A 12,348-nucleotide genomic window follows, 5' to 3' on the forward strand; every position below is an offset into this window, starting at 1 on the left:
CTGGTTTGAATTGTCCTTCCATCCATGGTTATTATTTCCACTTTGATTGTACCCTTGGTTGGGGCGGTCATAAAAGTTGTGAGTGGATGCCACCATGTTGTCTTCTTGTTGGAGCTACGGGCATTCATCAGTGTAATGGCTGTAATCAGCACAAATTCCGCAAATTCTTTGTGGGACTAGTTGTTGGTTTTGCTGCGGTTGGGTTTACTGAGCTTGTTGATTCAACTGCATTTGCTTCAGCAGGTTGGTCATCTCACAGATGCTTTGAGTTAGAGCAGCAGTCTCTCTGCCAGAAGATACTTCTGCAATGGCTTTTGAACGGCCTTGCTTCTGTCTGTGGTTCCGAGTAGATTCAGCTAAATCACTGATCAATTGCCAAGCCTCATCAGTGGTCTTGTACTTCTTCATAGACCCATTGCTGGCACTTTCCAATGTGGTCTTATCTTGGGGCCTCATACCTTGTGTGATATAGCTGAGTAGCATGCTCTTGTCAATCATGTGGTGGGGGCATGCTTCCAGAAGATTATTGAAGCGCTCCCAGTATTCAAAGAGAGTTTCATTGTCATCCTGAACAATTGTAGAGATATCCTTCCTCAGTTTATCAGTAACTTCAGATGGAAAGAATTTCTCCAGAAACTCCTTTCTGAGTGTATCCCAGTTGGATACATTTGCTATAGGTTGAGTGTAGTACCACTCTCTTGCTATTCCCTCAAGAGAGAACGGAAAAGCTTTCAGCAGAATTGAAGTTTCATCAGTGCCGTCACGCCTGACAGTAGAACAGGCTGCCTGAAAATCTCTCAAGTGCTTGATAGGCTCTTGAGCAGGCAGGCCATGAAACTTGGGCATCAAATTTAATAGTGCGGTCTTTATTTCAAAATCCGTAGCTACCGCTGGATGATGCGCTTGAAACGGTTGCATTGTAAAATCAGGAGCTCCTTCCTCCTGAATGGTAACTCTTCTAGTTGCCATGTTTTCTGCACGTAAAACAACCGAATCAGTAGAACGGGGGCTGGTTTCTTCCTCAGATTCACTTTCAGATCCGCCCTCAGAGCGGGCTAACCTACGCTGTTCTCGCCTTATTCGTGAAATTGTTCTTTCAATTTCAGGATCGAATATTAGCAAGCGCGGATCAGGAAGTGAACGTGTCATTTGACGGAAGAAACATGCAGCTCATAGTAGCAAAATTAAAAAAAATGTAAATAAATAAATTCTAATTAATAAAATTAGCACTCTATTGCAACTCCCCGGCAACGGCGCCAAAAATTGATGGGAAGCAGAAGCTGGTGAATTAAAAATTTATTAAAATGGTTACGTTGCAAGTATAGTTCTTAACTCATCGAAAATCTGCCTATCAATTTAGAAATATGTCACAGAGAGTTTAAATTAAAATTACTGGGAGTTTTAAGTCCCAGGTCGTCTCCCAACGAGTTGCAGAAAAGTGTGCTGTTTTATTAATCAGATGTTCCAAGAAGTTGAGCTAAGTAAATTGGAATTTAAATTGAGGAATTTTAAATAATATAAATAAAAGTCTTGACTGGGAATTGATTTGTTAGAATCTCTATCATTGATGGAGTGATTTTTAAGATTGATTTATAATTAATGGTTACTCTGTTTGGTTATCCTTTACTAGGTAAGGGAAAGTCAAACAAGTTGGAATGCCAGATCTGTTCACAAGTTGCAACCCACTTAGTTCAAAGGGATTGGCGTTGGTGACAGGATAGCAATCCAACATTTAACCCAACTACAAATTTTTCCTTCAATCCTTCCAACTCAAGAGTTCCTTTTAATCAACTCCCCATCAAGTAAGGAAACTACTCACGCATTGTAAATAAAGAATCCATAGCACATGAAAGGGAATTAAAAGAAGACATGATTATTGGAATTGAAATTGAAGTAAAAAGAAATAATCCTTGCATTAATTAATCATAAAAGCATTCAAATACAAAATTGAACAAAGCAAAGAACATGGAAGAATGAAACCAAGTTAAGAAAACGAACTAGAATGACGAAGTCTTGATGCGGGAAATAACTCTTCTCAATGTTCCAATGCTCAGATCAATTCAAAATTAGAATCCTAAAACCTAGAGAGAAAAAACTAAGAGAGTGAAAACTAGATCTAAAAACTACTGAATGAATGTGCGTGTTGTTTCTGCATATTCTCTGACTCTAGTCTACTATTCCGGGCCGAAAACTGGGCCGAAATAAGGTCCAAAATCGCCCCCAGCGAATTCTGCAGATTATGCAGATCGCACATGTCACGCGATCGCGTCATCCATGCGGACGCGTCTCTTGCGCTTTTTCCTCTCCACGCGTTCGCGTCGTCCACGCTACCGCGTCGCTTGGGCTTTCCAATCCGCGTGGCCGCGTGAGCCATGCGACCGCGTCGCTGCGATTTGCTCTCCTTCGCGCGGTCGCGTGAGCCATGCGACCGCGTCACTTCTCGCTGGTTATCTCCTCAAATTCTTGTGTTCCTTCTATTTTTGCTAGCTTCCTCTCCAATCTCCATCTCATTCATGCCCTATAAAGCCTGAAACACTTGACACACATATCACGGCATCGAATGGAATAAAGGAGAATTAAAATTAAATAATTAAACTCTCTAGGAAGCAATTTTCAAACATGTACTGAATTTAGGAAGGAAATCTAAATGCAATATAAATTGATGAATAAGTGGGTAAGGATCATGACAAAAACACACAATTAAACACAATATAAACTATAAAATAGTGGTTTATCAAAGACATAGGCCAACTAATCCTACACTGAGAAAAGGAAAAATGGGTTACTAATCAACAACTCAGACAAAACAGAAAACATCTCGGACAAATACGAAGATAACTCAAACTAAAGCATACAAATGTTAGAAGTTAGATACAGCAACGAAAGGAAACCCCAGGACTCACACCAGGGTCTAGGGGCATGCTTTGGAGGTAGTAACAGAGTAAGGATTCAAAAAAAATCTATAGTCTACGCTCATCTATCAAACATGAAAACAACCCTCATTCAACAACGACACTCCGAAATGAAAGTCACAAATCACAAAAAGACATCAAAGTTATAATCTTTTCACAATTTATCAGCAATAGGATCTCGTAAAGAAAATCATCCATGTCATACAAAACATAAAGCCATCAACATCAAACACACTACGCAGAAGATATCAAAAGATACTACCTTTTTTATAGTCCATTACTCCAAACTCCAAACAAAAAGAGATCTACGTATTCAAAGTAAAAGGGGGCAAAAACAAGTGGTAAATCGAAGAAGCCCTAAAGTAGTGCACATTGCAGAAATGATCAGACACAGCAAATAAAAAAAAGATTCAAACTTTCCAACACGAAGTCAAGCAAGATCAAAACTTCTCAAAATATATATAGCACGGAAAGAGTAAAAAGAAGAAGACCAACCTGTAAAGAAGACGATGAATATCAAAACAAATGGCGAGCCCACACCGACGATCACTTCTGAAAGCAAGGCGAGCACGAAGACGAGAAAACTTAGGGTCAAGAGAATGAAGAAAATCACAGGACGAACCAGAAACAGAAGAGCAAAAAGAAAAGGAGAAGTTACAGAAAACACGGAGAAGGGAAACTAAAAAGAGAGGCTGTGAAATTCAAATGAAGATGCAAAGAGGGAAACAAGAGGAAACGGCAAAGAGTTAAATCAGTATTTAAACCTGTGTACATTCCCAAAGAAAACGCAAAATGCGGGTTCCAATTAAAAAGGGGTGAAAAAAACGCTCCGCATTCAAGCCACTAAATGAAAATTCTACAAAAGATCAAGATGCTCGAGCTCGGCTTCCCCAAGGGAGATCGAAAAAGTCCCAAAAAGGCTCGACCTTAAGAGGAAGACCACACTCAAGCAGCAGCACTATTCATGCCCTGGGTCGAGCTATACGACCCGGGCTGATGGAAGATAAGTCGACCGACCTCTTCAGGTCGGGATTACCCGAGCTCCTCTCAAAGAGCTCGGCCAAATCGCTACAGGGAGCCCAAACAGGCCCAAATAAAGGGACGAAGCCCAATCTAAAGGCAACTAAAGCCTGAAAATATAAGGGCGACTCTCCTCAAGCTAAGATGACTTCACTCCAAAGATAAGATAAGATAACTAACTTATCTCATCCATAAGGGTCACTCCACACTATTATAAATACACTGGAGCACCCAAGTATAACTCATACTCTGATTCTACTAAAAACCTGCTTAAAGCCCATGCTAACTTAAGCATCGGAGTCTCTTGCAGGTACCACCACCCTCCGGTGACAAAGGATAAGCTACATCGGCACCACCACCACCTCCAACAAGTCGAACGTATCAGCTCCAGCCGTCACCGCAAATCTCATCCGAGATCGACCTAACAGTTTCAGGTAACCCGCGGAACAGGTTGCATTGCATTGCATGAGTCTTACTTTCCCCTATTCATTCTTTTTGTCTCCTTGAGCTTAGCATGAGGACATGCTAATTTTTAAGTGTGGGGAGTTTGATAAACCACTATTTTATGGTTTATCTTGTGCTAATTTGAGTGGTTTTTATCAACTTTTTACTCACTTATTCATATGATTTCCATGATTTTAGAATTCCTTCCCAATTTTATTCTATGGTTAAAAACTTGCTTCCTAGACATCTAAATTGCATATTTTTAATCCCCCTTCATACCATTTGATGCCGTGATCTGTGCGTTAAGTGTTTTCAGGTTTTATAGGGCAGGAATGGCTTAAAGGATGGAAAGGAAGCTTGCAAAAAGGGAAGGAGCACAAGAAATAAAGGAGATAACCAGCAAGGAGCGACGCGTATGCGTACCTGATGCGTGCGCGTGATTTGAAGCTTTGCACGGCGACGCGTGCGTGTACCTGATGCGTACGCGTGAGGCGCAAAGATGACCAGCGACGTGTACGCGTGACTGACGAGTACGCGTGACATGCGTAACCTGCAGAAATCACAGAAAATGCTGGGGGCGATTTTGGGCTGAGTTTAGACCCAGTTTTTGGCCCAGAAACACAGACTAGAGCCAGGAGTCAGCAGAGACTCAACACACATTCAAATTACGCATAGTTTTAGTTTTAGTTTGGAATCTTAGAGAGAATTCTACTGCTTCCACTAGGGTTCTTCGTATTCATAGTTTTTAGAGTCTTATGCTTTTGCTTGGGATATTGAGAAGAGTCACTACCTCCGTTGAAGTTTCATTATTCTAGTTTGTTTTCCTATTCCTTTACTCTTTTATTGCCCCCTATTTAGATAAGTATGTTTATGATTTTTGGGATTTATTAATGCAAAGTACTCTTTTTACTTTCAATTAATTTCCAGCTATTATATATTTCATCATGTCTTCCTTTTATCCCCTTTATATGCCTGTGAACGTTATATTCATGTCAATGGAGTAGTTTCCTAACTTGATTGGGAGTTGATTAAGAGGAGAACCTTGAGTTGGAATACTCAAGTGTTAATCTTAACTGGAAGTTGTTGGCTGACTCTCTAGTCTCTGACTCTAATCCTCCCTTAGGAGAGGATTAGGACTTGGGTGATAGAGTTGGTTAGTTAGTTACTTGACTTTCCCTTATTAAGTAAGGGATGACCAAGTAGAACAACAACCTTTTACTATTACACTTGGAAAAATCCAACAAGGATAGAACTTCCAATTAACCTTCTCCCGGTCAAGGCTTTTATTTGAATTATATAAATTCTCTTGTTAATTTTCATTGCTTTAATTTATAATTATTTATTTCTCTGTTTCTCAAACTCAAATATTTCTTGGAAAACCTCTGACCAACAAGCTACACTCTTTTGTCAACTCGTTAGGAGACAACCCGGGATTTCTACTCCCAGTATTTTGTTCTTAATTTTGTGACAACTCTTTTCTAAATTGATAAGCAGATTTTAGTCGGTTAAGAATTGTACTTGCAACGCTATTTTCTTTATAAATTCTTAATCGGCACCTGGCGTGCCACACCCAGGCACGCCAGTAGGCACGCCTTCAATGATATCTTCATTTCCCTTTCCTGAAAGGTTGGCCTGGCGTGCCACGCCTTCACAAGCGTCAGTGGCACGCCCATTGTGCTGCACAAATTCTTCCCTTTGGACAAGTAGCCTGGCATGCCATGCCTTTGAGCATGCTAGTGGCATGCCCATTATGTTATTCCTTGGGTCATCTTTCTGGATCACAAGCCTGGCGTGCCACGCCCAGGCACGCCAGCAGGCATGCCTATAATGATAGCTTGGCGTGCCATGCCTTCGAGCATGCCAGTGGCACGCCCATCATGTTCTAGCCATTTCACCTTTCTGCTTCCTAGGCCTGGCGTGCCACACCCAGGCACGCCAGCATACACGCCCACTTAAGGTCCTTGGCGTGCCACGCTTATGAAAGCGCCAGTGGTACGCCCCTCATACTGTGTCAATATCTCTTTCTGGAATGTAGGCCTGGCATGCCACGCCCAAGCACACCTGTAGACACGCCAATTTTAAGTTCATGGCGTGCCACGCTCATTCAAGCGCCCATGGCACACTCGCAGTACTGCAGCATCCTCACTTCTCTTAAAAACAAGCTTGGCATGCCACGCCCAGGCACACGAGCATACACGCCCATATTGATATTCTTGGTGTGCCATGCCCATGCAAACGCCAGTGGCATGCCCCTTAATGCTGCACAAATTCATTCTCTGGAAGATTGGCCTGACGTGCCACGCCCAGGCACGCCCAGTACGCCCAGTGGCATGCCAGCTTTGCTTGCTTGCTTCCATCCTCTTTGTTGCTCTTTTCTCCTGAAATACATGCAAGATCTAATTTCAAAGTAGTGTTCTACTAATTCCTGATATATCTCTCAATAATGCATTAAATCAGTGAGAATTTATTCATTCTAAGGTCATTCTTTCATGAGAAAATAGATAGATAATGCAAGTCATCACAATACCAAACTTAATTTTTGCTTGTCCTCAAGCAATTCAGAGTTATATGTAAATTGTTCTAACTTTTTGAGACTTGGCCTCTAAGAAAATTCAACTAAGAATCAGAGATAAAGATTAAGTATCTAATCATGCATGAACTTTGTTATTTGCTTTCATATCAAACTGAAACCTTTAGACTTTTGAGGATCCGCATTGTGCTTGCTTCTAGAGCCCTCTTTATGGATTGTCACTGATGAGAGGATAATTTATACTTTTAGGGATGTTTTCATTAGTTTTTATGTTAAATTCACATTTCTGGACTTTACTATGAGTTTGTGTGTTTTTTTGTGATTTCAGGTATTTTCTGGCTGAAATTGAGGGACTTGAGCAAAAATCAGATTCAGAGGTTGAATAAGGACTGCTGATGCTGTTGGATTCTGACCTCCCTGCACTCAAAGTGGATTTTCTGGAGCTACAGAACTCAAACTGGCGCGCTTCCAATTGCGTTGGAAAGTAGACATCCAGGGCTTTCCAGCAATGTATAATAGTCCATACTTTGAATAAGGATTGATGACGTAAAAGGGCATTGAACGTCAGTTCTACGCTGCTGTCTGGAGATAAACGCCAGAAACAAGTCACAAACCAGAGTTGAACGCCAAAAATACGTTACAACCTGGCGTTCAACTCTAGAAAGAGCCTCTGCACGTGCAACATTCAAGATCAGCCCAAGCACACACCAAGTGGGCCCCGGAAGTGGATTTATGCATCAATTACTTACTCTTGTAAGCCCTAGTAACTAGTTTAGTATAAATAGGATTTTTTACTATTGTATTTGACATCCTGGATTGTATTTTGATCCTGTGATCACGTTTTGGGGGCTGGCCATTCGGCCATGCCTGGACCTCTCACTTATGTATTTTCAAACGGTAGAGTTTCTACACTCCATAGATTAAGGTGTGGAGCTCTGCTGTTCCTCAAAGATTAATGCAAAGTACTACTGTTTTTTTATTCAATTCAACTTATTCCGCTTCTAAGATATTCATTCGCACTTCAACCTGAATGTGATGAACGTGACAATCATCATCATTCCCTATGAGCACGTGCCTGACAACCACTTCCGTTCTACCTTCGATTGAATGATTATCTCTTGGATCTCTTAATCAGAATCTTCGTGGTGTAAGCTAGATTGATGGCAGCATTCATGAGAGTCCGGAAAGTCTAAACCTTGTCTGTGGTATTCCGAGTAGGACTCTGGATTGAATGACTGTGACGAACTTCAAACTCGCGAGTGCTGGGCATAGTGACAGACGCAAAAGGAGGGTGAATCCTATTCCAGTATGATCGAGAACCTCAGATGATTAGCCGTGCTGTGACAGAGCATTTGGACCATTTTCACAAGAGGATAGGATGCAGCCATTGATAAGGGTGCTGCCTCCAGACGATTAGCCATGCAGTGACAGCGCATCGGACCATTTTTTAGAGAGGATTAAAGGTAGCCATTGACAATGGTGATGTCCTTACATAAAGCCAGCCATAGAAAGGAGTAAGACTGACTGGATGACGACAGCAGGAAAGCAGAGGTTCAGAGGAACGAGAGCATCTCTATGCGTTTATCTGAAATTCTCACCAATGATTTACATAAGTATTTCTATCCTTATTATTTATTTTCAAAAACTCCATAACTATTTTATATCCGCCTGACTGAGATTTACAAGGTGACCATAGCTTGCTTCATACCAACAATCTCTTTGGGATCGACCCCTTACTCACGTAAGGTTTATTACTTGGATGACCCAGTGCACTTGCTGGTTAGTTGTATCGAAGTTGTGAATGAAAAACAATTTATTAAAGACGTGCGTACAGAGTTTTTGACGCCGTTGCGTGAGATCACAATTTCGTGCACCAAGTTTTTGGCGCCGTTGCCGGGGATTGTTCGAGTTTGGACAACTGACGGTTCATCTTGTTGCTCAGATTAGGTAATTTTCTTTTTGTTTTATTTTCAAAAATTTTTCAAAAAACCTTTCAAAAACTTCTCATCTGTTTTCGAAAAAAAATTTTAAAATAAAAATGTTTTAAAAAAAATATATTTTTCTTCAGAATTTTTAAGAATGAATTCTAGTGTTTCATGAAGCATGTTGAAGCCTGGCTGGCTATAAAGCCATGTCTGATTCTTCTGGATAGGGAATGTCAGGCGTGTCATGTCTGAGTTACATACTAAAGCTTGGCTGGCTATTAAGCCATGCCTGACCCTTTGATTGGAGCTTTAGACTAAAGAGCATAAGATTCCTGGAATTCATATTAAAAATTTTGGAATCCTTATTTTTTTTTTCAAAATGATTTTCGAAAAAATTAAAAGAAAATACAAAAAAATCATAAAATCAAAAAAATATATATATATATATTTTGTATTTCTTGTTTGAGTCTTGAGTCAAGTTGAAAGTTTGGTGTCAATTGCATATTCATCTTGCATTTTTCGAAAATTGCATTCATGCATTCATAGTGTTCTTCATGATCTTCAAGTTGTTCTTGGTAAGTCTTCTTGTTTGATCTTGATGTTTTCATGTTTTGTGTCTTTTCTTGTTTTTCATATGCATTCTTGCATCCATAGAGTCTAAACATGAAAGATTTCTAAGTTTGGTGTCTTGCATGTTTTCTTTGCATAAAAAAATTTTTCAAAAATAAGTTCTTGATGTTCATCTTGACATTCAAAGTGTTCTTGGTGTTCATCTTGACATTCATAGCATTCTTGCATGCATTCATTGTTTTGATCCAAAATTTTCATGCATTGAGTCTTTTTCATGTTTTTCCCTCTCATCATTAAAAATTCAAAAATAAAAAAAATATCTTTCCCTTTTTCTTCTCATAAATTCGGAAATTTGGATTTGACTTTTTCAAAAATTTTTAAAATCTAGTTGTTTTTATGAGTCAAATCAAATTTTCAATTCAAAAATCTTATCTTTTTTCAAAATCTTTTTCAAAAATCAAATTTTTTTCATTTTTCTTAGTTATTTTCGAAAATTTTTAAAAATATTTTTCAAAAATCTTTTTCTTAATTTTACATCATATTTTCGAAAATAACAATAACAATTAATGTTTTGATTCAAAAATTTCAAGTTTGTTACTTACTTGTTAAGAAAGATTCAAACTTTAAGTTCTAGAATCATATCTTGTGATTTCTTGTGAATCAAGTCATTAATTGTGATTTTAAAAATCAAATCTTTTTCAAAACTAATTTCAATCATATCTTTTCAAAAATATCCTCTTATCTTATCTTTTTCAAAAATTTAATTTTAAAATATCTTTTCTAACTTCCTATCTTCTATCTTTTCAAAATTGATTTTCAAATTTGTTTCAACTAACTAACTAACTTTTTGTTTGTTTCTTATCTTTTTCAAAACTACCTAACTAACTCTCTCTCTCTAATTTTCGAAAATTCCTTCCCTCTTTTTCAAAATTTCTTTTTAATTAATTAATTATTTTAATTTTTTTATTTTAATTTTCGAAAATTACTAACTCTTTTTCAAAAATTATTTTCGAAAATCACTAACTCTTTTTCAAAAATAATTTTCGAAAATCCTTCTCCCTCATCTCCTTCTAATTATTTATTCATCTACTAACACTTCTCTTCATCTCACATCACTGCTCCTATCCTTACCCTTGTGTTTGGATTCTTCATTCTTCTTCACCCCTATTCTTTTTCTTCTTCTACTAACAATAAGGAACCTCTTTACTATGACATAGAGGATTCCTCTTCTTTTCTTGTTCTCTTCTCTTTCTTATAAGCAGGAACAAGGAAAAAGGCATTCTTGTTGAAGCTGATCCAGAACCTGAAAGGACTCTGAAGAGAAAACTAAGAGAAGCTAAATTACAACAATCCAGAGACAACCTTATTGAAAATTTCGAACAAGCAAAGGAGATGGCAGCCGAACCCAACAATAATAATGCAAGGAGGATGCTGGGTGACTTTACTGCACCTAATTCCAATTTACATGGAAGAAGCATCTCCATTCCTGTCATTGGAGCAAACAATTTTGAGCTTAAACCTCAATTAGTTTCTCTGATGCAGCAGAACTGCAAGTTTCATGGACTTCCATCTGAAGATCCTTTTCAGTTCTTAACTAAATTCTTGCAGATATGTGATACTGTTAAGACTAATGGAGTAGATCCTGAAGTCTACAGGCTCATGCTTTTTCCTTTTGCTGTGAGAGACAGAGCTAGAATATGGTTGGACTCTCAACCTAAGGATAGCCTGAACTCTTAGGATAAGCTGGTCAAGGCTTTCTTAGCCAAGTTCTTTCCTCCTCAAAAGCTGAGTAAGCTTAGAGTGGATGTTCAGACCTTCAGACAGAAAGAAGGTGAATCCCTCTATGAAGCTTGGGAGAGATACAAAGGACTGACCAAAAAGTGTCCTTCTGACATGCTTTCAGAATGGACCATCCTGGATATATTCTATGATGGTCTGTCTGAATTGGCTAAGATGTCATTGGATACTTCTCCAGGTAGATCCATTCACTTAAAGAAAACGCCTGCAGAAGCTCAAGAACTCATTGACATGGTTGCTAATAACCAGTTCATGTACACTTCTGAAAGGAATCCTGTGAATAATGGGACGCCTATGAAGAAGGGAGTTCTTGAAATTGATACTCTGAATGCCATATTGGCTCAGAATAAAATATTGACTCAGCAAGTCAATATGATTTCTCAGAGTCTGAATGGAATGCAAGCTGCATCCAACAGTACTCAAGAGGCATCTTCTGAGGAAGAAGCTTATGATCCTGAGAACCCTGCAATAGCAGAGGTGAATTATATGGGTGAACCTTATGGAAACACCTATAACCCATCATGGAGAATCATCCAAATTTCTCATGGAAGGATCAAAAGCCTCAACAAGGCTTTAATAATGGTGGAAGAAACAGGTTTAACAATAGTAAACCTTTTCCATCATCCACTCAGCAACAGACAGAGAACTCTGAACAAAATATCTCTAATTTAGCAAACTTAGTCTCTGATCTATCCAAGGCCACTGTAAGTTTCATGAATGAAACAAGGTCTTCCATTAGAAATTTGGAAGCACAAGTGGGCCAGCTGAGTAAAAGGATCACTGAAATCCCTCCTAGTACTCTCCCAAGCAATACAGAAGAAAATCCAAAAGGAGAGTGCAAGGCCATTGACATAACCACCATGGCCGAACCTGTAAGGGAGGTTGAGGACGTGAATCCCAGTGAGGAAGACCTCCTGGGACGTCCAGTGATCAATAAGGAGTTTCCCTCTGAGGAACCAAAGGAATCTGAGGCTCATCTAGAGACCATAGAGATTCCATTGAACCTCCTTATGCCATTCATGAGCTCTGATGAGTATTCCTCTTCTGAAGAGAATGAGGATGTTACTGAAGAGCAAGCTGCGAAGTTTCTTGGTGTAATCATGAAGCTGAATGCCAAATTCTTTGGTATTGAGACTTGGGAAGATGAACT

The 12,348-nt window shown here is 39.1% G+C and overlaps 2 non-coding genes across 2 annotated transcripts; one reads left to right on the forward strand and one right to left on the reverse strand.

Moving 5' to 3' along the window:
* Nucleotides 1-492: 492 nt before the first annotated feature.
* On the forward strand, nucleotides 493-600 carry LOC148565481 (small nucleolar RNA R71). Its single transcript, XR_015884132.1, has one exon. It is a non-coding gene; the product is annotated as a small nucleolar RNA R71 (small nucleolar RNA).
* A 10,592-nt stretch (nucleotides 601-11,192) lies between these two features.
* On the reverse strand, nucleotides 11,193-11,300 carry LOC148565482 (small nucleolar RNA R71). The gene has a single exon (XR_015885453.1). It is a non-coding gene; the product is annotated as a small nucleolar RNA R71 (small nucleolar RNA).
* Between the last annotated feature and the right edge of the window lie 1,048 nt (nucleotides 11,301-12,348).

This window comes from Arachis ipaensis, chromosome B5 (genome assembly GCF_059453495.1).
Source record: "Arachis ipaensis isolate K30076 ecotype BB chromosome B5, ASM5945349v1, whole genome shotgun sequence".
Taxonomy (NCBI): domain Eukaryota; kingdom Viridiplantae; phylum Streptophyta; class Magnoliopsida; order Fabales; family Fabaceae; genus Arachis; species Arachis ipaensis.